The sequence below is a fragment of the Salmo salar genome, chromosome 12 (assembly GCF_965601325.2).
Source record: "Salmo salar chromosome 12, fSalSal1, whole genome shotgun sequence".
Classification (NCBI taxonomy): domain Eukaryota; kingdom Metazoa; phylum Chordata; class Actinopteri; order Salmoniformes; family Salmonidae; genus Salmo; species Salmo salar.
In genome coordinates this window covers 78,352,192-78,365,607 of record NC_138302.1, presented here as the reverse complement: position 1 = coordinate 78,365,607, position 13,416 = coordinate 78,352,192, and positions in this window count along the sequence as shown.

Genomic DNA, 13,416 nt, shown 5'->3' with positions numbered 1-13,416 from the left:
ACAGTTGGACAGATCCTATAGCCTTCAAAGACTCAACTACTCTGAAGCAATTATCAGCTGACAAAAAAATTAACACTAAAAACAGAGATCACCAAAGAAGAAAATATTAGATACTGTTTTTTTTATTTAACCAGGTATGTTGACTGAGAACACATTCTCATTTACAGCAACAACCTGGGGAATAGTTACAGGGGAGAGGAGGGGGGATGAATGAGCCAATTGTAAACTGGGGATGATTAGGTGACAGGGATGGTATGAGGGCCAGATTGGGAATTTAGCCAGGACAACGGGGTTAACACCCCTACTCTTACGATAAGGTCCATGGGATCTTGAGTGACCACAGAGAGTCAGGACACCCGTTTAACGTCCCATCTGAAAGACAGCCCCCTACACAGGGCAATGTCCCCCAATCACTGCCTTGGGGCATTGGGATAAAAAAAATGTATTTTTTTGGGGGGGGGGGGGGGGGGTCAGAGGAAAGGGGGCATCCTACTGGCCTTCTAACACCACTTCCAGCAACATCTGGTCTCCCATCCAGGGACCAACCCTGCTTAGCTTCAGAAGCAAGCCAGCAGTGGGATGCAGGGTGGTATACTGGTGTTAAAACATTTGTACAGAAAAAAACACCAGGAATGGATGGCTTTCCCAAAGAATTCTATTCAACATTTTGGGACAAAGTAGCCCCACGATTTACACAAATGACAACACACATCACTCAATTCATTACATCCTTGTTTCATGTATTAAACTATTATTTCAGTTATATTAAAAACAGGAAAATCTGGAGAGTCCCATTCTGATTATAGACCCATAAGTTTAATAAATTATGACAATAAAATAATAACAAAGCTTATAAGCAATATAAAGGCAAATGTCTTACCATACTTGAAACATATCAATCAGACAGGGTTTATTAAAAATAGACACTTACAAACAAATACAAGAACATGTTTCAGTTTAATACAATACACAAAAAACAAGATATAGATTTATCAGTAATGTCTGTTGATGCCAAAAAGTCTTTAAACCATCTTGAATGTCTTTTTCAATTCAGAACTTTGGAAGCTTTTAACTTTCCAGCTGAAATACTCAATGTAATAAACCATATTGTATACAGCACGTCTTTAAGCAAAAATATACACAAATAATACATTATCTGATGAAACTGCTTTAGAAAGGGGCACAAGACATGGAAGTCCCCTCTCTCCCCTCCTGTTTGCACTGGCAATTGAGTCGCTTGCAGAAAGAATTAGACAGGACCCAAATGTAACATGTATCAGTATTGGTAAACATGAATAAAAACAAAACCTATTTGCAGATGATCTCCTGCAGCGGCGATTTTAGCATGTAAAAGCTTGGTGCGGCATACTCAAAAATTTTTTTTTTCAAGATGCATACCAGCAAAGCCACTACACAACACAACACAACACAACACAACACTAAACAATACATTAATTGCACTATAACGGTGACAAATGGTGCCCACAAACTGTTAGGGCCTACATAAACCTGTCCCAACAGCAGGGCTTTCTTTTCAGCACCATGGAGTGAATCCTTACCACCGCTACACCTGGCTATCAGCAGAGCCTTGTCTGGCAGCGAAACAGTTCATTCAGCCTCTTTTACTGCCTTTTTAAACAACATAGCTGATGTGGCTGACTTACCTCTTAAATGTAAAGTCCCCATATTTGGGGACCCTATCATATTGTTTTTATTCAATTCAGTCTGCTATGAGAACAGTAGCCCCTATCTGCAAAAAAAGGGGTGTCTGCGGAAAGCTGAGTATCTTGGCTATTGATCGGCGCCTTAAAATCTTTGGTGTGACTTACTACCATATATGGGCATTCAAACTTATTTTTTAATTTTTTATTTCACCTTTATTTAACCAGGTAAGCTAGTTGAGAACAAGTTCTCATTTACAACTGCGACCTGGTCAAGATAAAGCAAAGCGGTGTGACAGAAACAACAACACAGAGTTACACATGGAGTAAACAAGCGTACAGTCAATAACACAATAGAAAAAAAGAAAGTCTATATACAGTGTGTGCAAATGGCATGAGGAGGTAAGGCAATAAATAGGCCATAGTAGCAAAGTAATTACAATTTAGCAGATTAACACTGGAGTGATAGATGAGCAGATGATGATGAGCAGATGGTGGTGTGTAAGTAGTGATACTGGTGTGCAAAAGCGCAGCAAAGTAAATAAAAACAATATGGGGATGAGGTAGGTAGATTGGGTGGGCTATTTACAGATGGACTATGTACAGCTGCAGCGATCGGTTAGCTGCTCAGATAGCTGATGTTTAAAGTTAGTGAGGGAAATGTAAGTCTCCAGCTTCAGCGATTTTTGCAATTCGTTCCAGTCAATGGCAGCAGAGAACTGGAAGGAAAGGCGGCCAAAGGAGGTGTTGGCTTTGGAGATGACCAGTGAGATATACCTGCTGGAGCGCGTGCTACGGGTGGGTGTTGTTATCGTGACCAGTGAGCTGAGATAAGGCAGAGTTTTACCTAGCATAGACGTATAGATGACCTGGAGCCAGTGGGTCTGGCGACGAATATGTAGCGAGGGCCAGCCGACTAGAGAATACAGGTCGCAGTGGTGGGTGGTTTAAGGTGCTTTGGTAACAAAACAGATGGCACTGTGATAGACTACATCCAATTTGCTGAGTAGAGTATTGGAAGGTATTTTCTAGATGACATCGCCAAAGTCGAGGATCGGTAGGATAGTCAGTTTTACTAGGATAAGTTTGGCGGCGTGAGTGAAGGAGGCTTTGTTGCAAAATAGAAAGCCGATTCTAGATTTAATTTTGGAGATGTTTGATATGAGTCTGGGAGGAGAGTTTACAGTCTAGCCAGACACCTAGGTATTTGTAGTTTTCCACGTATTCTAGGTCAGAACCGTCCAGAGTAGTGATGCTAGGCCGAGCCGAAGACCTAATTTCAAGATGGCTGCTACGTTCCGGTTAGCGTTGTGAAACATAAACAAAATAGACATGGAATATGTTGATACACACGGAAAGTCAGGATTCCACAGATCATGAGGGTGTCTTATTTGTCTGTCTGTGACCTACCGTTATTGATCACCAGCCACGAGAGTCAAAATGTTTATTTTACACAATGTTTTCACCAAACAGCAAACATCTTACAAGGTAAGCCTAGATCTGGTCTGTGTTTGAGCTATAGATACATGAGGGGTATCAAATCAATCCTTAGGTTGGTAGGAACAAATCTAGCCTATTGTTATCTGATGATGTATGACTTAATGGCAACATCGAATGTCCACTGAGTGACTATATATTTGCGTATTAAAAATATGATGATGCCTGCTTATATGCTGTAGACATCCATTTCACAGGGAATTGGTTACTATGGCACCTTGACAGTCTTGTAGCCAACGAGATAAGCTTTCCAGGGATATGCAGTTGACCTGGGTGGGACAGAGCAAGGCTTAGAACCTTTTATGTGTACTGCGAACTATTGCTACCTGGCTCAGAGACAAGACGCACCAAGCACAAATAGGGTGTGTGTCTATTTGTCAATAACAGCTGGTGCATGATGTCTAATATTAAAAAAGTATCGAGGTATTGCTAGAGGTATTGGTAGAGTACCTTATGATAAGCTGTAGACCACACTATCTACCAAGAGAATTCTCATCTATATTATTCATAGCCATCTATTTGCCTCCACAGACCGATGCTGGCACTAAGACCACACTCAACCAACTCTATGAGGCCATAAGCAAACAAGAAAATGCTCATCCAGAAGCGGTACTCCTAGTGGCTGGGGACTTTAACCTGTCTGGGCTAGGGGGCAGTATTTTCACGGCCGGATGAAAAACGTACCCAATTTAAACAGGTTACTACTCTGGCCCAGAAAATAGAATATGCGTATTATTAGTAGATTTGGATAGAAAACACTCTGAAGTCTCTAAAACGGTTTGAATGGTGTCTGTGAGTATAACAGAACTCATATGGCAGGCAAAGAAATCGGAGAAAAATTGAATCAGGAAGTGGGAGAAATTAGAAATGAAATTTTTCTTTTGAATCCCTTGAAAAACTACAGTGACATAGGATTTACGTTGCACCGCCTAACTCGACCATTGGCTGTCAACAATCTTTAGGAACTGGTTTCATCCGTCACCTGTTACCGGGCAGAAAATTGTGGCCCAGTCAATCACTGGCCAGTCTGAGGACAGGTGTCTTACGATGCGCATGCATGTGACTTTGTTGTTTTTTTATTTTTCTTCTGGGATGAATACCTATTGCCCGGTTGTAAAATTATCGCAATTTTATGTTAAAAAATACCCTAAAGGATTGATTGTAAACATCGTTTGATGTGTTTCTACAAACGGTAATGGAACTTTGAACATTTCGTCTATGGATTTGCGTCCACGCCACATGGCATTGTAAAGTGTTCTGGATGGGTCAACAAAACGGACGTATTTGGACATAAATGATGGATTTTGCAGAACAAATGAAAATTTCTTGTGGAAGTGGGTGCCCATCCGTGTGCATTCCGCCGAAGATCAGCAAAGGTAAGTAAATATTTCAAACATATCTTTAGAGATTTGCCGACGCCGTGGTTGTAGGCTAACTGTATAGCTTAGCATTGAAGGCTAAGTTCTGTACTCAGAATATTGAACAATGTGCTTTGTCCGTAGAATTATTTTGAAATCTGACAAAGTGGTTGCATAAAGGAGTAGATTATCTCTAATTCTTTAAATAATTGTTATAAATTTTGTCAACATTTATGAGTTCTTCTGTAAATTAAATGTGCCTATTCACCGGAAGTTATGGGGAGAAAACATTTTGTGAACGTCACGCGCCAATGTAAAAATTGGGTTTTTGGATATAAATATAAAGTTGATCGAACAAAAAATGCATGTATTGTCTAACATGATGTCCTAGGAGTGTCATCTGATGAAGATTGTCAAAGGTTAGTGCTTAACTTTAGCTGTATATCTGGTTTTGTGATGGCTATCCGTGCTTGGAAAATTGCAATTTTTTTTGCTAAGGTGCTATGCTAAAATAATCTAATGTTTTGCTTTCACCGTAAAGCCTTTTTGAAATCGGACAATGTGATTGGATTAACGAGTAGAGTATCTTTAAAATGCCGTATAATACTTGAATTGTAATTTTGAGATTTTTTTTAAATTTGAATTTCGTGCCGTGCTATCTCACTGGTTGATGTCCAACCAATCCCTTTAGCGGGATTGTATCTCGAAGGGGTCCTCAAGAGGATATCCAAAGGCATAACATGCGAGCGCGGAACGAGAGACGAAAAGTCAAAATGTTCCATGACCGTACTTAGCCTCTTACATCTAGACGTTCCACTAGCGGAACACCTGCTCCAATATCCAATGATGGGCGTGGAGCGAAATACAAATTCCTCTAAAATCCGAAAACTTCAATTTTTTTAAACATATGACTATTTTACAGCATTTTAAAGACAAGACTCTCGTTAATCTAACCACACTGTCCGATTTCAAAAAGGCTTTACAACGAAAGCAAAACATTAGATTATGTCAGCAGAGTACCCAGCCAGAAATAATCAGACACCCATTTTTCAAGCTAGCATATAATGTCACAAAAAACAAAACCACAGCTAAATGCAGCACTAACCTTTGATGATCTTCATCAGATGACAACCCTAGGACATTATGTTATACAATGCATGCATGTTTTGTTCAATCAAGTTCATATTTATATCAAAAACCAGCTTTTTTACATTAGCATGTGACGTTAAGAACTAGCATACCCCCCGCAAACATCCGGTGAATTTACTAAATTACTCACGATAAACGTTCACAAAAAACATAACAATTATTTTAAGAATTATAGATACAGAACTCCTCTATGCACTCGATATGTCCGATTTTAAAATAGCTTTTCGGTAAAAGCACATTTTGCAATATTCTCAGTAGATAGCCCAGCCATCACGGCTAGCCATTTAGACACCGACCAAGTTTAGCCCTGATCAAACTCCGATTTACTATTACAAAAGTACATAAATATGGATTATTTCGAACAAAAACAACATTTCTTGTGGAAGTAGCAGTCCTGGGAGTGCATTCTGACGAAGATCAGCAAAGGTAAGATAATATTTCTAATACTAATTCTGAGTTTAGGTTGCCCCGAACTTGGCGGGTGTCTGAATAGCTCACCGTGATGGCTGAGCTATGTACTCAGAATATTGAAAAATGTGCTTTCTCCGTAAAGCTATTTTAAAATCTGACACAGCGGTTGCATCCAGGGGTAGTCTATCTATAATTCTTTAAATAATTGTTATATATTTTGTCAACGTTTATGATGAGTATTTGTGTAAATTGATGTGCACATTCACCGGACATTTTGGTGGGAATACATTTTCTGAACATCATGCGCCAATCTAAAATGCTGTTTTTGGATATAAATATGAACTTTATCGAACAAAACATACATGTATTGTGTAACATAATGTCCTAGGAGTGTCATCTGATGAAGATCGTCAAAGGTTAGTGCTTCATTTCGCTGTGTTTTGGGTTTTATTGACACATGTCCTTGCTTGGAAAATGGCTGTGTGATTATTTTTGTCTATCTACTCTCCTAACATAATCTAATGTTTTGCTTTCGCTGTAATGCCTTTTTGAAATCGGACAATGTGGTTACATCAAGGAGAAGTGTATCTTTAACCTGTTATGGCTAGGGGACAGTATTTTCACGGCTGGATAAAAAATGTACCCAATTTAATCTGGTTACTACTCCTGCCCAGTAACTAGAACATGCATATAATTATTGGCTTTGGATAGAAAACACCCTAAAGTTTCTAAAACTGTTTGAATGGTGTCTGTGAGTATAACATAACTCATATGGCAGGCAAAAACCTGAGAAGATTTCATGCAGGAAGTGGCCTGTCTGACAAGGTGTCGTTCTTCTTGTCTCTGTTTATTGAAGAGTGAGGATCTTAGCTGTCCCGTGACACTTCCTACGGCTGCCATAGACTCTCAGAAGGCGGCAAAACGGCTGAATCGTGGCTTTGCAGGCTCTGGCTGAAAAAAAGTAGCGCGTTTGGGTAGTGGCTGGTTACAGTACTGTGAGACTCAGGCTTGTGCCCGCGTCGACTGAAAGCTTTGTTTTCTTTCCTCTGTTTAGCTAAATGGACATTCCCGGTCGGAATATTATCGCTTTTTTACAAGAAAAATGGCATAAAAATGGATTTTAAACAGCGGTTGACATGCTTCGAAGTACGGTAAGGGAATATTTAGATTTTTTTTGTCACGAATTGTGCCATGCGCACGACCCTGATTTACCATTTCGGATAGTGTCTGGGACGCACGAACAAAACGCCGCTATTCGGATATAACGATGGATTATTTTGCACCAAACCAACATTTGTTATTGAAGTAGCAGTCCTGGGAGTGTATTCTGACGAAGACAACAAAAGGTAATCAAACTTTTATAATAGTAAATCTGATATTGGTGAGTGCTAAACTTGCCGGGTGTCTAAATAGCTAGCCCGTGATGGCTGGGCTACGTACTTAGAATATTGCAAAATGTGCTTTCACCAAAAAGCTATTTTAAAATCGGACATATCGAGTGCAATAATTGTTATGCTTTTTGTGAACGTTTATCGTGAGTAATTTAGTAAATTGTTAGCAAATTCCCCGGAAGTTTGCGGGGGGTATGCTAGTTCTGAACGTCACATGCTAATGTAAGCAGCTGTTTTTTTATATAAATATGAACTTGATTGAACAAAACATGCATGTATTTTATAACATAATGTCCTAGGTGTGTCATCTGATGAAGATCATCAAAGGTTAGTGCTGCATTTAGCTGTCTTCTGGGTTTTTGTGACATTATATGCTAGCTTGAAAAATGGGTGTCTGATTATTTCTGGCTTGGTACTCTGCTGACAATCTAATGTTTTGCTTTCGCTGTAAAGCCTTTTTGAAATCGGACAGTGTGGTTAGATAAAGGAGAGTCTTGTCTTTAAAATGCTGTGAAATAGTCATATGTTTGAAAAATGGAAGTTTTTGTATTTTTGAGGAATTTGTAATTCGCGTCACGCCTATCATTGGATATTGGAGCAGGTGTTCCGCTAGCGGAACGTCTAGATGTAAGAGGTTAAAAAGGTGTAAAATAGTTCTATGTTTGAGAAAGTTGAATTATGACATTTTGTTGTTTTTGAATTTGCCGCCCTGATATTTCACTGGCTGCGTCCCACCTAGCCCATAGAAGTTAATGCAGGCAAATTTAAATCAGTTTTACCAAAATTTTACCAGCATGTCACATGTGCAACCAGAGGAAAAAAACTATAGACCACCTTTACTCCACACACAGAGATCCATACAAAGCTCTCCACCACTCTCCATTTGTCAAATCTGACCATAATTCTATCCTCCTGATTCCTGCTTATAAGCAAAAACGAAAGCAGGAAGTACCAGTGACTCGCTCAATATGGAAGTGGTAAGATGACGCGGATGCTACGCTACAGGACTGTTTTACTAGCACAGGTTGGAATATGTTCAGGGATTCATCCAATGGCATTGAGGCGTATACCAACTCAGTCATTGGCTTCATCAATAAGTGCATCGACAACGTCATCCCCACAGTGACTGTATGTACATATCCGAACCAGAAGCCATGGATTACAGGCAACATCCCCATCGAGCTAAAGGCTAGAGCTGCCGCTTTCAAAGAGCGGGACACTAAACTGGATGCTTATAAGAAATCCTACTACGCACTCAGACGAACCATCAAACAAGCAAAGCGTCAACACAGGATTAAGATTGAATCCTACTACACCGGCTCTGACGCTCGTCGGATGTGGCAGGGCTTGAAAACTATTACGGACTAGAAAGGGAAACCCAGACAAGAGCTGCCCTGTGACACGAGCCTACCAGATGAGCTAAATGCATTTTATGCTCGCTTCGAGGCAAGCAACACTGAAGCATGGATGAGAGCACCAGCTGTTCTGGATGACTGTGTGATAAAGCTTTCAGTAGCCGATGTGAGCAAGACCTTTAAACAGGTCAACATTCACAAAGAAGCGGGGCCAGACGGATTACCAGGACGTGTACTCAAAGCATGCGTGGACCAACTGGCAAGTGTCTTCACCGACATTTTCAACATGTCCCTGACCGAGTCTGTAATACCTACATGTTTCTAGCAGACCACCATAGTCCCTATGCCCAAGGAAGCGAAGGTAACCTGCCTAAATGACTATTGCTCAGCGTTCAACACCATAGTGCCCACAAAGCTCATAACTAAGCTAAGGACGGCAGGTAGCCTAGTGGTTAGAGCGTTGGGCCAGTAACTGATAGGTTGCTAGACCGAATCCCCGAGCTGACAAGGTAAAAATATGTCGTTCTGCCACTGAACAAGGCAGTTAACCCATTGATCCTAGGCTGTCATTGTAAATGACAATTTGTTCATAACTGACTTGCCTAGTTAAATAAAGGTTAAATAAAAATAATAATAATATAAATGGACCCTGAGACTTAACCTCTATGGGCTAGGTGGGACGCTTGCCAGTGTAATCCCGTGGCGCGATATTCAAATACCTCAAAAATGCAAAAACTTCAATTTTTCAAACATATGACTATTTTACAGCATTTTAAAGACAAGACTCTCGTTAATCTAACCACACTGTCCGATTTCAAAAAGGCTTTACAACGAAAGCAAAACATTAGATTATGTCAGCAGAGTACCCAGCCAGAAATAATCAGACACCCATTTTTCAAGCTAGCATATAATGTCACATAAACCCAAACCACAGCTAAATGCAGCACTAACCTTTGATGATCTTCATCAGATGACAACCCTAGGACATTATGTTATACAATACATGCATGTTTTGTTCAATCAAGTTCATATTTATATCAAAAACCAGCTTTTTACATTAGCATGTGACTAGCATGTGACTAGCATTCCGACCGAACACTGCCGGTGAATTTACTAAATTACTCACGATAAACGTTCACAAAAAACATAACAATTATTTTAAGAATTATAGATACAGAACTCCTCTATGCACTCGATATGTCCGATTTTAAAATAGCTTTTCGGTGAAAGCACATTTTGCAATATTCTAAGTAGATAGCCCAGCATCACAGGGCTAGCTATTTAGACACCCAGCAAGTTTAGCACTCACCAAAGTCAGATTTACTATAAGAAAAATGTTATTACCTTTGCTGTTCTTCATCAGAATGCACTCCCAGGACTTCTACTTCAATAACAAATGTTGGTTTGGTCCCAAATAATCCATTGTTATATCCAAATAGCGGAGTTTTGTTCGTGCGTTCAAGACACTATCCGAAAGGGTAAATAAGGGTGACGAGCATGGCGCATTTCGTGACAAAAAAATTCTAAATATTCCATTACCGTACTTCGAAGCATGTCAACCGCTGTTTAAAATCTATTTTTATGCCATTTTTCTCGTAAAAAAGCGATAATATTCTGACTGGGAAATCGTTTTTTATTACAAAGAGAGTGAAAGTAAAAGCATGCTATCCCCTCATGCACGAGCCTCAGTCTAATGGCCCTCTGATAGAGCACTTGCCAAACGCGCTAATGTGTTTCAGCCTGGGGATGGAATTACATCGTTCAGCTTTTTCCCGCCTTCTGAGAGCCCATGGGAGCCGTAGGAAGTGTCACGTCATGCCAGAGATCCCCTGTATTTGTTAGAGATGATCAAGGAGGGCAAGAAATGGTCAGACAGGCCACTTCCTGTAAGGAATCTTCTCAGGTTTTGGCCTGCCAAATGAGTTCTGTTATACTCACAGACACCATTCAAACAGTTTTAGAAACTTTAGGGTGTTTTCTATCCAAAGCCAATAATTATATGCATATTCTAGTTACTGGGCAGGAGTAGTAACCAGATTAAATCGGGTACGTTTTTTATCCGGCCGTGCAAATACTGCCCCCTAGCCCCAACAGGTTAACACCTTCCTCTGCTACTGGATACTGGACTTCCTGACGGGCTGCCTCCAGGTGTTAAGGGTAGTCAACAACTGTCTGCCACGCTGATACTCAACACTGGGGCACCTCAAGGGTGTGTACTTAGTCCCCTCCTGTACTCCCTGTTCACCCACGACTGTGTGGCCAAACACGACTCCAACACCATCATTAAGTTTGCTGACGACACAACAGTAGTTAGCTTGATCACTGACAATGATGAGACATCCTATAGGGAGGAGGTCAGAGAACTGGCAGTGTGGCGCCAGGACAATAACCTCTCCCTCAATTTGAGCAACACAAAGGAGTTGATCGTGGACTACAGGAAAAGGAGGGTGGAACAGGCCCCCATTTAACATGTTCAAATTTTTTACTTTAGTTTATTTGGTAAATATTTTCTTAACTCTTCTTGAACTGCACTGTTGGTTAAGGGCTTGTAAGTAAGCATTTCACGGTAAGGTCACCGTAGTCCCTCCAGGGAACTTCAAATCAAATCAAATCAAATGTATTTATATAGCCCTTCTTCCATCAGCTGATATCTCAAAGTGATGTACAGAAACCCAGCCTAAAACCCCAAACAGCAAGCAATGCAGGTGTAGAAACACGGTGGCTAGGAAAAACTCCCTAGAAAGGCCAAACCTAGGAAGAAACCTAGAGAGGAACCAGGCTATGAAGGGTGGCCAGTCCTCTTCTGGCTGTGCCGGGTGGAGATTATAACAGCACATGGCACCGGGAACCTAAGATCCCAGCCCACAAGCGGTATGACGGCCACCCGGGAGGATACAAGGAGTTCCTCACCCATTGCTCTTTGGTGTTTGAGCTACAGTCCTACTCTTTCCACACTGATTGGGCCATACATAATCTCTCTACTCTTGGGCAAGGCACTGGCGTGGGTAACAGCGGTGTGGGAACAGCAGCCACCATCCTGCAGCTCCATATTAGCCTTCACTGCAGAGCTGCGACAAGTCTTCTACCACCCAGTCGGCGGACGAGAAGCGGCCAGCAGACAGTTCAACATCCAAGGGGCCAGACCACTGGCTGAGCCCACCATTGAGTTCCGTACTCTCGCCGCCGAGAGTGGGTGGAACACGGAGGCACTGGTCACCACTCTTCACCAGGGTTTGTCTAACTCCATCTAGGATGAACTGGCCTCTTGGGAACTGGGAGAGGACCTCGCGACCCTAATAACGCTGGCATTCAGGATCGACAACTCCCTCCGAGAATGTGAGACAACGCTTTTTTGTCACCACCCCAGTATCCTGGTTTCCTGGGCACCCCACACCCCCTGAACCCAGCATTGAGGAGCCCATGCAGCTGGGACGCACACATCTGAGCCCACAGGAGCGTTACAGAAGCCTCTACTGTGGAGGTCTCGGCCATCTCCGTGCTACTTGCCTAGAGCTGACGGGAAACGCCAGGGCTCGCCAGAACAGGGGGAGACCCTGACAAGCTGTGAAGTTACCTCCTGGCTACCCAGGCTACCCAGGGAGGTAACTATGACCCGCAATCCTCCACTGGGACAAACGTCAGCACCAGATTCAAGCCTTTGTGGACTCCGGGGCCGCAGATAATTTCAGTGATCAAGACTTCGCCAGACAGTTACAGATCCCCTGCGTGAAATGTTCCATCCCTATGCAGATTCAAGCCCTCGATGGACACCCCATTGGCTCCGGTCAGGTGGAATATCAGACCAAGCCCATTCTACTGCAGGTTGGGGTGAACCACTCGGAGACTCTTGGTTTTTTGTTGATCCCTGCTCCCGAGAACCCCCTTATCCTAGGGTACTTCTGGCTAGCGCTACATAACCCACTAATTTCCTGGTCTACGGGACACCTACCAGACTGGGGTAAGGACTGCCAGATTTAATGTCTAAGAGCCCCACGAATAGCCTCGCCGTGTCCTCCTGCATCCCTTGAAGACCAAGACTTTTCCACTCTCCATCTCGAATTCTTCAACCTCTGGGAGGCTTTCAGTAGGCTCTGTTTTTTAACAGGTTTGATTTCACGCTAGCCTATCGCCCGGGATCCACGAATCAGAAGGCAGATGCCCTGTCCCTGCCCTGACCCCGGCGGGAGACCCACTAACAGACTTTATGTTCCGCGATCAGCCCGGTCCCGAGAACTGCAATGGGGACACTCCTCTAAATTAACTCGGGTTTAATCGGACACTGGAGTTCCTGAGATGGAAATTCTGTTGGCCCAACATGATGGAGGATGTGAGATCCTTTGTTGCGGCCTGTTCCATCTGACGTGAAGCAAGTCTTCACGTCAGCGACCGGCCGGGTTGCTCCAACCTCTGCCCATCCCCACATGGCCCTGGTCTCATCTATCTGTAGACTTTATCACAGTGTTACCTCCATCTCAAGGGCTTACCACTATCCTGGTGGCTGATCGTTCTCCAAGGCAGCCCATTTCATCGCATTCCCAAGTCCATATATTTTCCGCTAGCTGCCCCACCACCACAGAAAGCACTGAGCTAGGCT